Source organism: Manis javanica, chromosome 14 (genome assembly GCF_040802235.1).
Source record: "Manis javanica isolate MJ-LG chromosome 14, MJ_LKY, whole genome shotgun sequence".
Classification (NCBI taxonomy): Eukaryota; Metazoa; Chordata; class Mammalia; order Pholidota; family Manidae; genus Manis; species Manis javanica.
The window spans coordinates 74,210,787-74,223,373 of record NC_133169.1 but is presented as its reverse complement, the minus strand read 5'-3'; the positions used below and the strand labels follow the sequence as shown (position 1 = coordinate 74,223,373).

Below are 12,587 nucleotides of genomic sequence, written 5' to 3'. Positions count from 1 at the left end.
TCTCCTACATGTAGCTGTTCAGTTTTGCCAGCACCATCTGTTGAAGAGACTGTCATTTTGCCATTGTACGTCCATGGCTCCTTTATCAAATATTAATTGACCATATATGTTTGGGTTAATGTCTGGAGTCTCTAGTCTGTTCCACTGGTCTGTGGCTCTGTTTTTGTGCCAGTACCAAATTGTCTTGATTACTATGGCTTTATAGTAGAGCTTGAAGTTGGGGAGTGAGATCCCCCCTACTTTATTCTTCTTTCTCAGGATTGCTTTGGCTATTCGGGGTCTTTGGTGTTTCCATATGAATTTTTGAATTATTTGTTTCAGTTCATTGAAGAATGTTGCTGGTAATTTGATAGGGATTGCATCAAATCTGTATATTGCTTTGGGCAGGATGGCCATTTTGACAATATTAATTCTTCCTAGCCACGAGCATGGGATGAGTTTCCATTTGTTAGTGTCCCCTTTAATTTCTCTTAAGAGTGACTTGTAGTTTTCAGAGTACAGGTCATTCACTTCTTTGGTTAGATTTATTCCTAGGTATTTTATTCTTTTTGATGCAATTGTGAATGGAATTGTTTTCCTAATTTCTCTTTCTATTAGTTCATTGTTAGTGTACAGGAAAGCTACAGATTTCTGTGTGTTAATTTTGTATCCTGCAACTTTGCTGTATTCTGATATCAGTTCTAGTAGTTTTGGGGTGGAGTCTTTAGGATTTTTTAAGTACAATATCATGTCGTCTGCAAACAGTGACAGTTTAACTTCTTCTTTACCAATCTGGATTCCTTGTATTTCTTTGTTTTGTCTGATTGCCATGGCTAGGACCTCCAGTACTATGTTAAATAGTAGTGGGGAGAGTGGGCATCCCTGTCTAGTTCCCGATCTCAGAGGAAAAGCTTTCAGCTTCTTGCTGTTCAGTATAATGTTGGCTGTGGGTTTACGATATATGGCCTTTATTATGTTGAGGTACTTGCCCTCTATTCCCATTTTGCTGAGAGTTTTTATCATGAATGCATGTTGAATTTTGTCAAATACTTTTTCAGCATCTATGATTATGTGGTTTTGTCTTTCTTTTTGTTCATGTGGTGGATGATGTCGATGGATTTTCGAATGTTGTACCATCCTTGCATCCCTGGGATGAATCCCACTTGGTCATGGTGTATGATCCTTTTGATATACTTTTGAATTCGGTGTGCTAATATTTTATTAAGTATTTTTGCATCTACATTCATCAGGGATATTGGTCTGTAATTTTCTTTTTTGGTGGGGTCTTTGCCTGGTTTTTGGTATTAGAGTGATGTTGGCTTCATAGAATGAGTTTGGGAGTATTCCCTCCTCTTCTATTTTTTGGAAAACTTTAAGGAGAATGGGTATTATGTCTTCTCTGTGTGTCTGATAAAATTCTGAGGTAAATCTGTCCGGCCCGGGTGCTTTGTTCTTGGGTAGTTTTTTGATTACCGTTTCAATTTCTTTGCTCATAATTGGTTTGTTTAACTTTTGTGTTTCTTCCTTGGTCAGTCTTGGAAGGTTGTATTTTTCTAGGAAGTTGTCCATTTCTTCTATGTTTTCCAGCTTGTTGGCATATAGGTTTTCATAGTAGTCTTTAATAATTCTTTGTATTTCTGTGGAGTCTGTCGTGATTTTTCCATTCTCATTTTTGATTCTGTTGATTTGTGTTGATTCTCTTTTTCTCTTAATGAGTTTGGCTAGAGGCTTACCTATTTTGTTTATTTTCTCAAAGAAGCAGCTCTTGGTTTCATTGATTTTTGCTATTGTTTTATTCTTCTCAATTTTGTTTATTTCTTCTCTGATCTTTATTATGTCCCTCCTTCTGCTGACGTTAGGCCTCATTTGTTCTTCTTTTTCCAATTTCAATAATTGTGATGTTAGACTATTCATTTGGGATTGTTTTTCCTTCTTCAAGTGTGCCTAGATCGCTATATACTTTCCTCTTAGGACTGCTTTCGCTGCGTCCCACAGAAGTTGGGGCTTTGTGTTGTTGTTGTCATTTGTTTCTATATATTCCTTGATCTCTATTTTGATTTGTTCATTGATCCATTGATTATTTAGGAGCATGTTGTTAAGCCTCCATGTGTTTGTAAGCCTTTTTGTTTTCTTTGTAGAATTTATTTCTACTTTTATACCTTTGTGGTCTGAAAAATTGGTTGGTAGAATTTCAATATTTTGGATTTTGCTGAGGCTCTTTCTGTGGGCTAGTATGTGGTCTATTCTGGAGAATGTTCCATGTGCACTTGAGAAGAATGTATATCCTGTTGCTTTTGGATGTAGAGTTCTATAGATGTCTGTTAGGTCCATCTGCTCTACTGTGTTGTTCAGTGCTTCCGTGTCCTTACTTATTTTCTGCCCGGTGGATCTAACTTTTGGGGTGAGTGGTGTGTTGAAGTGTCCTAAAATGAATGCATTGTAATCTATTTCCCCCTTTAGTTCTGTTAGTATTTGTTTCACATATGCTGGTGCTCCTGTGTTGGGTGCATATATATTTAGAATGGTTATATCCTCTTGTTGGACTGAGCCCTTTATCATTATATATTGTCCTTCTTTATCTCTTGTTACTTTCTTTGTTTTGAAGTCTATTTTGTCTGATATTAGTACTGCAACTTCTGCTTTCTTCTCACTGTTGTTTGCCTGAAATATGTTTTTCCATCCCTTGACTTTTGGTCTGTACATGTCTTTGGGTTTGAGGTGAGTTTCTTGTAAGCAGCATATAGATGGGTCTTGCTTTTTTATCCATTCTATGACTCTGTGTCTTTTGATTGGTGCATTCAGTCCATTTACATTTAGGGTGACTATTGAAAGATATGTACTTATTGCCATTGCAGGCTTTAAATTCGTGGTTACCAAAGGCTCAAGGTTAGCCTCTTTAGTATCTTACTGCCTAACTTAGCTCGCTTATTGAGCTGTTATATACACTGTCTGGAGATTCTTTTCTTCTCTCCCTTCTTATTCCTCCTCCTCCACTCTTCACATGTTGGGTGTTTTGTTCTGTGCTCTTTCTAGGAGTGTTCCCATCTAGAGCAGTCCCTGTAAGATGCCCTGTAGAGGTGGTTTGTGGGAAGCAAATTCCCTCAGCTTTTGCTTGTCTGGGAATTGTTTAATCCCACCATCATATTTAAATGATAGTTGTGCTGGATACAGTATCCTTGGTTCAAGGCCCTTCTGTTTCATTGCATTAAATATATCATGCCATTCTCTTCTGGCCTGTAGGGTTTCTGTCAAGAAGTCTGATGTTAGCCTGATGGGTTTTCCTTTATAGGTGACCTTTTTCTCTCTAGCTGCCTTTAAAACTCTTTCCTTGTCCTTGATCTTTGCCATTTTAATTATTATGTGTCTTGGTGTTGTCCTCCTTGGATCCTTTCTGTTGGGGGTTCTGTGTATTTCCGTGGTCTGTTCGATTATTTCCTCCCCCAGTTTGGCGAAGTTTTCAGCAATTATTTCTTCCAAGATACTTTCTATCCCTTTTCCTCTCTCTTCTTCTTCTGGTACCCCTATAATACAGATATTGTTCTTTTGGATTGGTCACACAGTTCTCTTAATATTGTTTCATTCCTGGAGATCCTTTTATCTCTCTCTATGTCAGCTTCTATGCGTTCCTGTTCTCTGGTTTCAATTCCATCAATGGCCTCTTGCATCTTATCCATTCTGCTTATAAATCCTTCCAGAGTTTGTTTCATTTCTGTGATCTCCTTTCTCGCATCTGTGATCTCCCTCCGGACTTCATCCCATTCCTCTTGCATATTTCTCTGCATCTCTGTCAGCATGTTTATGATTTTTATTTTGAATTCTTTGTCAGGAACACTGGCTAGGTCTGTCTCCTTCTCTGGTGTCTCTGTGATCTTGGTTTGCCTGTAATTTTGTCTTTTCATGGTGATAGGAATAGTTTGCAGAGCTGGGACTAGTGATGGCTGGAAGAACTTCCCTTCTTGTTGGTTTGTGGCCTTCCTCTCCTGGGAGAATAGCGATCTCTAGTGGCTTGTGCTGGGTAGCTGTGGGCAGACAGGGCTTCTGCTTCCTGCCCAGCGGCTATGGAGTTTATCTCCGCTGTTGCTGTGGGTGTGGCCTGGCTTGGGCTGCTGCTCCAAAGTGGTGGAGTTGCATTGGAGGGGGAGTGACTGGGAGGCTATTTATCTCCGTGAGGGGCCTCCACGCTCCCTGCAGCCCAGGGGATTAGAGTGCCCAGAGATCCCGGGATTCCCTGCCTCTGGACTAAGTGCCCCGTCCTGCCCCTTTAAAACTTCCAAAAAGCACCCGCCAAAACAAAACAACGACCACAAAAAAAAAAAAAAAAGAAAACAGCTGCTCCTTTTTCTTTATTCTCCGGCACCAGCCTTGGGCACCTGCTCACCAGACTTGCTGCCCTGTTTCCCTAGTATTGGGGTCCCTATCCCTTTAAGACTTCCAAAAAGCACTTGCCAAAACAAAACAACAAAAACAACAACAACAAAAAAAAAAAAAAAAGAGAAAAAGGTGGCCACTCACAGTTCTTTTGTTGTCTGGTGCTGGTGTCCGATACCCGCTCAGTGGTCTTGCTGCCCTGTTGCCCTAGTATTTGGGTCCCTGTCCCTTTAAGACTTCCAAAAAGCACTCACCACAACAAAACAACAACAAAAAAAAGATGGCCGCTTGCTTTTCTTTTGTCCTCCGGCACCAGCCTCCGGTACCCGCTCACCATTCTTGCTGCCCTGTTTCCCTAGTATCCAGGGCCCCGCGCATGCAGTGTGTCTGCGTTCTGGTCCGGATGGCTGGGGCTGCGTGTTCAGCAGTTCTGGGCTCCTTCTCCCTCCTGCTCAGACCTCTCTCCTACTGCCGGGAGCTGGGGGAAGGGGCGCTCAGGACCCACCGGACCGGGGCTTGTATCTTACCCCCTTTGCGAGGCACGGCGTTCTCGCAGGTGTGGATGTGGTCTGGATGTTGTCCTGTGTCCTCTGGTCTCTATTTTAGGAAGAGTTGTCTTTGTTATATTTTCATAGATATATGTGGTTTTGGGAGGAGATTTCCACTGCTCTACTCACGCCGCCATCCTGGCTCTGCCTCTTGTTTAATGTATTTTATGTAGTAGTACAATCCAGAATAATTTGTAATTTAGAGTATCATGGAGAGTGATGTTTGCAAAGGATATTCTAACTAGGCTCATCTTAATTGTACTGCATTGTCTGCCTCATTCAGCAAGACCATGGCTGACGTTCTTTTCCAAGTGCCAGTGTTAAGCTAAAAGACACTGTGATTAGTGCTTGCTGTCCAGTTAGATAATATATTATATAGGACATTGAATGTTGTAAGCCTTGCCAGTTAAGCTCAGTGCGAAAGAACTAAGGTCCTCTCCTTAGCTTCCTGCTGGACTACCTATCTGGAACTGCTTCTTTGCGTTTTTTGATGAGATTTTGTTTCCAACTGAGATATCCTTATTATGAGAAAGATGATCATATCTGATTAAGGGTAACCTATAAATACAGTTGTTTGAAAATGGCCATGTAATCCTAATAGTTTCAAATGGTTAAAATAAGACTGTTCCATATGTAACAATATAAAAGGAAGGAGCTGGGTTCTGGGCATCGGTCTAGATCCAAACAATTATCATGCTTATTCTCCATCCACCCATCCATGCATCCTTGAACCAATATTTATTTATGTGCCAAATAATGGAGCAAAGACAGGACAATATTTTTTTGTGATGTGATTTTTTTAAGGAGGAAATTATAATAAAAATAAGGATGCTTGACTTCTTGGTATTTCAAACACTTAGCACAGTGCCTAGAAAACAGAGATGCTCATTTATAGAATGCCACCTTACAGTTTTCCTGGAAGGAATTGCCCTGTGCTCTCCACCACCAGGCTGCTCCAGTTTCTCTGGCATTACCAGGATGTCTGTGAATATCTGAGTAACTTGGTTTCTGTTAGGGAAACCTTGTCTCACCCTCAGGGAAAATCAATCAGCCGATCAAATCTCTTTCTCTCTCCCTCTCTGTCTGTCGCTCTCTTTCTACATCCTCCTCCATCTTACACCCATCCCAACGGGTGCCCATCAGTCATCACCAAACACACCATTTTATTTCTTATCACCACCATCTTTTATCTGGGTTACTGTAACAGTCTTCCAATTGGTCTCCTGGTATCTACATTTTCACTTCTCTAACTCAGTTTTCATACAGCAGCCAGAATGCTCTTTCTGCAGTGCAACTCTAATTACCTTCTTTCATGCTTAAAACTTTTCAGTGGTTCTGCACTGCCCTGGGAAAAAGTCCAAATCTGTTAACACGACATTCCAGAAGCGTTGGATCCATTAACTAGCCACTTTTCATCTTCCTTTTGTTATCCTGGTACCTTTAGCAAAGTCTTGATTAAATACTTCAGCTGTGCTCCCCAGATGGAAAGGGAACAATGGATTGTTTGTGCGTGGGCAGGAATATTCGGAAGGAAGCAGCACCCCCTGGCGGCCAGTATGGTGTTGGTGGCATCAGTGAGAAAATTGAAGAGGAGGAAAGATACCCTTTTGAAAGCCTATATAGTATATTTACAGGGCCACCTGCCTTTTTACAAGCGGAGCTGCTTCCGTTGCTTCCTGCATTTCGGAAAATGCAAAACTGGTGTTCTCAAGGAAGCTGGTGTGTTTTGTTGCTGTCTTCAAGTTCAGTGTCTTAAAACACAAAAATATTTTTCAAATGCATATATAAAATATAGCCTCATAATATTACACCTATAACCTTAAATCTTTACAGTGTTGAGACATTTCTCTGGAGAAGGGCGAATTATGGTCTGACTACAGTGCTGATGAGCTGACAAAATAGTGGGGTGGATTCCCAGCTTCCACAAATCCCATGTTTCCCATTGCAGCCACTGATGAATGACTTCTGAAGACTAGTGGCTTCGGACAGTCTGTTCTTTCCTCAGAACACAAATATGATTTGCATGACTGGCCAACATCAGGGTTTCCTAGTGGGTTTGTTCTTTACTCACTATCATGCAGTCACTCTCAGCAAGATTCTGAAGAAGTTACATTAATTCTTGAGTTTTAAGTTTAAATTTATGGCCTAGTGTGGAAAAATTATATGCTGGAAGTACTCACAGAGTTGGGTATTCATAAGAGTTCAAAAATGTGTCCTTTGCAAATATCTCCACGTCTATGTCTTCAAACAGACTGAGGCACTGTGAAGAATAAGAAGTCAGTGTGCCCATTTGATCTCCTCTTAAATATCAGAGCTAGGCAAGCCTTTCCAGGGAGCAATCTATGGGAGCTGGGCAAACATACAAGTATTCTGTACTTCCTGAATTCTCACCATCTGCAGACTGCAAACAATTTCAATCCCAATTCACTCTAAATCAAAGCCCACTGTGATGGATCTGCAAGCATCTGCCAGCCCAAATATGTATGTTAGCTTACACACCTGGATGAGAGGAGGCAGAGCACATTGCAGACCTAATTTGGATCTTTCCCAGTTAGGATGCAACCACAGAAAAAACTATGTTGAAATCCTAACTTCCAACAGTGATGGTATTAGGAGGTGGGGCATTTGGGAGGTGATTAGGTCATGAACATGGAGCCCTCACCAAGGATTAATGCTCTTATAAAAAGGGGCATGTGGGAAGGTGGGAGTTGTACACAGGAAGGACCCAGGAAAAGGGCCTTCACCAGAAGGCAACCATACTGGCACCTTGACCTTGGACTTCTCAGCCTCCAGAACTGTGGGAAATTAATTTCTGTGGTTTATAAGCCACCCAATCTGTGGTGTTTGTTATAGCAGCCCAATGGACTAAGACATTAGATTAAAGTCTTCTGGAAATTCTGCCAATTAGCTGCTGACTACAAGTGTTCTGGGGAAAGTACCACCTCAAAGCAAAAAATCACACGTTACTAAGATTATAGTTATGTGTATGTATACATACACTCACATATATATCGGCTAGAGTTACATAGGGAAAGTGTTGAAGAAATAGACAAACTTTTTCAACTTAATGCTTACTATTCGTCAGAAGAAGAGGAAGAGGAAGAAGAGCAATTCTGAATACTCAGTGCCAAGTGTTGAGATATTTTAGATCATGCACAGGAAATGACTGGTGTTGCAAATGACTATATGAGCAGAACTATCACATTCAAAATGCATTTCCATACACACTCTTATTATGATTAGGGGGTGTATAACTGTAAGATAAGGGAATGCTAACCATTTTCAGGAGCTATTTTATTGGATATTTTGGTTATTGTCCTGTTGCTTCAGGTGAGGCTTCTCAGCCATTGAGTGAGCCTGGATGGCAGAGCTGAGAAGACCGTCCACCTATTCTCTGACCTGGACAAACTTCCAGCATGTACTGTCTCACTTACCATCTTTACTAGCTCGCTGTCTCAAACTCTGCCCACTACCAAACTCTACCAAGACCACAGTCCCCATTCCTGACCACCATTAAACCTCACTTAGGGGATTGGAAAGTACCTATTTGTTCACTGCCACCTTTTGGATCACATTTTAGTTTCCTGTGTTACTATGTGTCTTTAATATAGTATGCCCTTGTTTATTTACGTTACAGTGCATATTCATTGCAGTGTAGGAGGAAAACATGATTCACATCTCATACTGTATAATCTCCTTCAGGGCCTCATACAAACTTACCATTGATTAGGTGTTAAATAATTGGACAATTTAGTATTTCATGTGCTTAAATCATGTGGAATACTTACTGGATTGTTATAGAAGTCAAACAGTGTTATTAATGATACTTAGGAAAACTGCTTGGATTTTTTGTATGGATATGGAATGCATGGTTATTTATCCCATGTAAAATACTAGCACCTAGGTTATCTCTAAAAATACTAGAAGAGGGGCTAACTCTAGTGCCTAAATTGCTCTCCAACAGGTTTTGGGGGATATCTCAGATTCAGATAACAATGCAGGTTGTAGGTAAAATAGGGACAATGTGACATTTCCGGTCCCTACACCCTTGTGTCAGGGTACTGCCTAAACTGTCATCTTCCTCTCTGCATGGGCAAGTGCTTAATTAACCCCAGGGCTTCCCCGATCTGCATCTGATGCTGACGCGAGGATCACAGCAGCTTCCCTGCCCCTCTCCCAAACTTTGTCTTATGAAACTACTCTGTATATTTACGTTGGTTCTAACCTGATTACTTATTTGATCTAATATTCTAACATATCAAAATAAGAGACCCTATAAGAGTAATAAGAAAAAAAATTTTTTTAATAGCTTTTTGAAGGAGAATTACGCATAAAGTCTCTACTCTCTCAAGCAATTTTTAGGTATTTTCTCAATCCTACACCTCACTACACTCTCTACATCAGGAAGGGGTATGAGATTATCTAGCTTCAAAGACAGTTTGGGTCAAAATTTCCATTGCTGTGTTCACTATAAACTGAACAAATCATGGTTTATTCTTCTCTTGTGATATTTTGTAGTCTCTAGTACAAATGCATACCTGACATAAAGATTGTATCAGTTTGTGTACTTTATAAAGCTTTTTCACATGTTGACTCTCTGGTTCTTGTTAGTAATTCTGGGCAAAGAAAAAAAAAACAACTAAAAATCTGAAGCAGAGCTAAATGTCTATTTTTTGGATTGTGAATCCTGCAAGGACAAGAATCTAGTTTTATTCACTTTCGCTCTTTATTCAGTGGGGTAGAGTGATCGCAAAAATGAACACAATTCTTCCCTCACCCCCACCCCAACTTTTACATAGTGATTTGTCCTTCTTTTACTGTGAAATTATACATAAAGTATATAAAAGATATATATAAATTTAACAGGTAATTGCAATGTGTAAATACATGTAACCATGCCCCAGGTCAGGAAAAGAGCATTGCTGCGCTGAATTAGCTCCTGAAGTAACCCCCACGCCATGTTTCTCTTATTACCTCAGCCTTCCCCACCATCCTGACTTTTGAAATCATGATTCCCTTGCTTCTTTGCATGGTTTCACTAGATATTAGGCAAAACAGTACCGTTTAGTTTTGCTTTCTGTCATCCTATCTGTTGGGTATGAATTTTTTGCCTAGCTTATTTTGCATTATGTTTGTAAGATTCCCACATTGTCCTGTGCGGCTAAAATCTTTCATTTTCATCACTATGTTGTCCCATTTTTATAAATATAACAAAATTTATGTATATTTGGGATATTTCCAGCACGGGACTTATTGCTAGGATTTGGCTTTAAGCATTCATATATATGTATCCTGATATACGTGTGTGGGAGTTTCTCTAAAGCAGTGGTTCTCCAAGTTTTGATCCCAGAATCTTAAAAGTCAGGAAACAAATGTAAATAAATTAATAAATAAAAAAATTTAATTAAAATTTCAATTGAGACCCGAGATGCATAAAAAGATTCATTGAGTAACTCATTTAAAGTAACAATAATAAACCCACTACCTGTTGTATTTGTTCCGAGGCTGCTGTAACAAATAAGCCACAAATGTGGTAGCTTAAAACAACAGTTGGGGAGACCAGAAGTCTGAAATTAAAGTGTTGCCAGGGTTGGTTCCTTCCAGTTGCTCTACCAGAGACTCCACTAGGTACCTTTCTCCTATAGCCACTGGCAGCTTGTGGGCAGTCCGTGGAATTCCTGAGCTTGCAGACACATCTCTCCGTTTCTGCTTTGTCTTCACATGGCTTTCTCCCTGTGAGTCTGCGTTTGTGCCTCAAATCTCTCTCTTCTTTCTCTTATAAAGACAGCAAGTCACTGAATCTAGGGCCCTAAACATAGGATGATCTCAGCTTGAGATCTTTAATGTAATCATATCAGCAAAAACCCTATTTTCCAGGTCAGATGGAATCCACAAGGACTGGGAGTTAATACTAGGAGATATGTTTTTTGGGGGACGGGGGCAAAATTCAACCGACTACATGTTAACAAAAATAACACATCTCTAAATGAAATACAGCTGTACTTTTCAAATTAAAATTTTGAGATGAGTGGCAATGCTTTACATTTTTGTAAATCTCTTTAATATCTAGACTCATAAGAAGTTGGGTGTTCATCTGCTTTTACATTCAATCCTTTAGTTGTTTTGGCTGAGATACATGATGAAAATCCAGCCTCACACAATAATCTCAGACCCTCTGAAAGGGTTTGAAAGGCTCCCGGGAGTCTTTGGAGCAGTTTAAGAAACAATGCACTAAAGCATACACTTTAAAATACAGGCAAAATGGAATTTCTAGGCATATACGTATTTTACTACTTTTTAGATAATGCAACACTGTTTTCCCAAGTGATTGTATCAATTTACATTTCCACTATGAGTGAGGGATTTTGTTGCTCTATATGTTTACCAATATCTAGTATTGTTGCATTTAAAAAATTTTGCCTATCTGGGGGTGTGTAATGTACTGCCCAGTGGTTTTAGTCTTACTCATTCACACTGTCTGTATTGCCATTTTACGTATGAGGAAACTGAGGCATAGAAATATTACTTGCTACAAGTCAAGAGTTAGAAAATAGAGAGTCCACATTTTCTACTTTGAAATACATTTTTCTTTCCACTCATGAACACAATTCTTCTGTTTGGGGCCCAGTTACCAAGAAGGTGCATTCTTCCCCATATCTCATCTCCTAGAGCTCCTTACCCCACTTCGGAGGCTTTGGGCACCTCAGGATGCTAGGGGTCCTGAACCTCCCTGTTTATCACCCTCCCGGCCCCCCAACCCCACCTGGCTCCTACACACTTGTTTCTACTTCCTTCTCATACTACCACACTCTGTTGATCATGTTAAAAAACACGAGCCTCAGCAGGGTCATTTATACGAATGCCTAATTCGTGTTTACATGCAGAAGAAGACGCATAATTTAAGACATCAATGCCTGTTATTTTTTAAACACTCCACCATAAACCAGTGATGTGATCACAGGCAACTTAAGTTCTTGGATCCTCTATTTTCTCATCATTAAAATAAGCGTAATAACTACCTTATAGGTTTGTTTTAAGAATCAACAGACAAAATATATGTAATGTGCCTAGCACAGTGCCTAATGAGTGCTCACTAGATGTTTATTTATATATAACAAAAGCTTATTTAGTGTTTACTGTATGATAATCACTCTTCTAGGTAGTTTTTCCAAAATGGTCATCATTTTACAGATTCAGACTAAAGCAGAGAGGTTAAGCTTCAAGGTCACACAGCCAGTATGTAGCAGAGCAGGGATTAAAACTCGGGCAGTCTGGTGGTGCCCGAATTGGCGCTCCTAGCTGAGCCGCTTCCCCCAAATATTTATTATTTATGACAAACCTCTCTGCTAACTGCACAACGCTCTACCACCGGTGTTTTGCCCCGTCCAGAGCAAAATGAGTTCTTCGTTACCCTCCTCTAAGCCTCCCCGGGGATCAGCCCTCCCGGGAACCAAGCCTGCTCAGTTGACTCTCCATCGGCTGCGAGGTCCGACCGCGGGCATCCCAGAGGCAGAGCCTGGCCACACCCCTTCTCCTGGCCCCGCCCCTCGGAGAGAGCGGTCGTGCGGGCAGGCCGCCTCGCAAGCTTACACGTACACCAACGCCTCTGTCCGCGGCCCGGGGAGAGCACATCCGGGTCGCTGGAGCAGGGCCCTCAGGCCCCGCCCCTCTCCCCAACACGTCGCCCCCCAC

At 40.7% G+C, this 12,587-nt stretch overlaps 1 long non-coding RNA gene across 1 annotated transcript in view; it reads right to left on the bottom strand.

Annotated features, from left to right (window-relative positions):
• The window catches only part of LOC118967508 (uncharacterized), a 37,079-nt gene extending 24,638 nt beyond the window's left edge, over window positions 1-12,441 (bottom strand). The window contains exon 1 of the long non-coding RNA XR_005054602.2: window positions 7,076-12,441. This is a non-coding gene — a long non-coding RNA (uncharacterized lncRNA). The remainder of the gene's footprint in view (window positions 1-7,075) is intronic.
• Window positions 12,442-12,587: the final 146 nt, after the last annotated feature.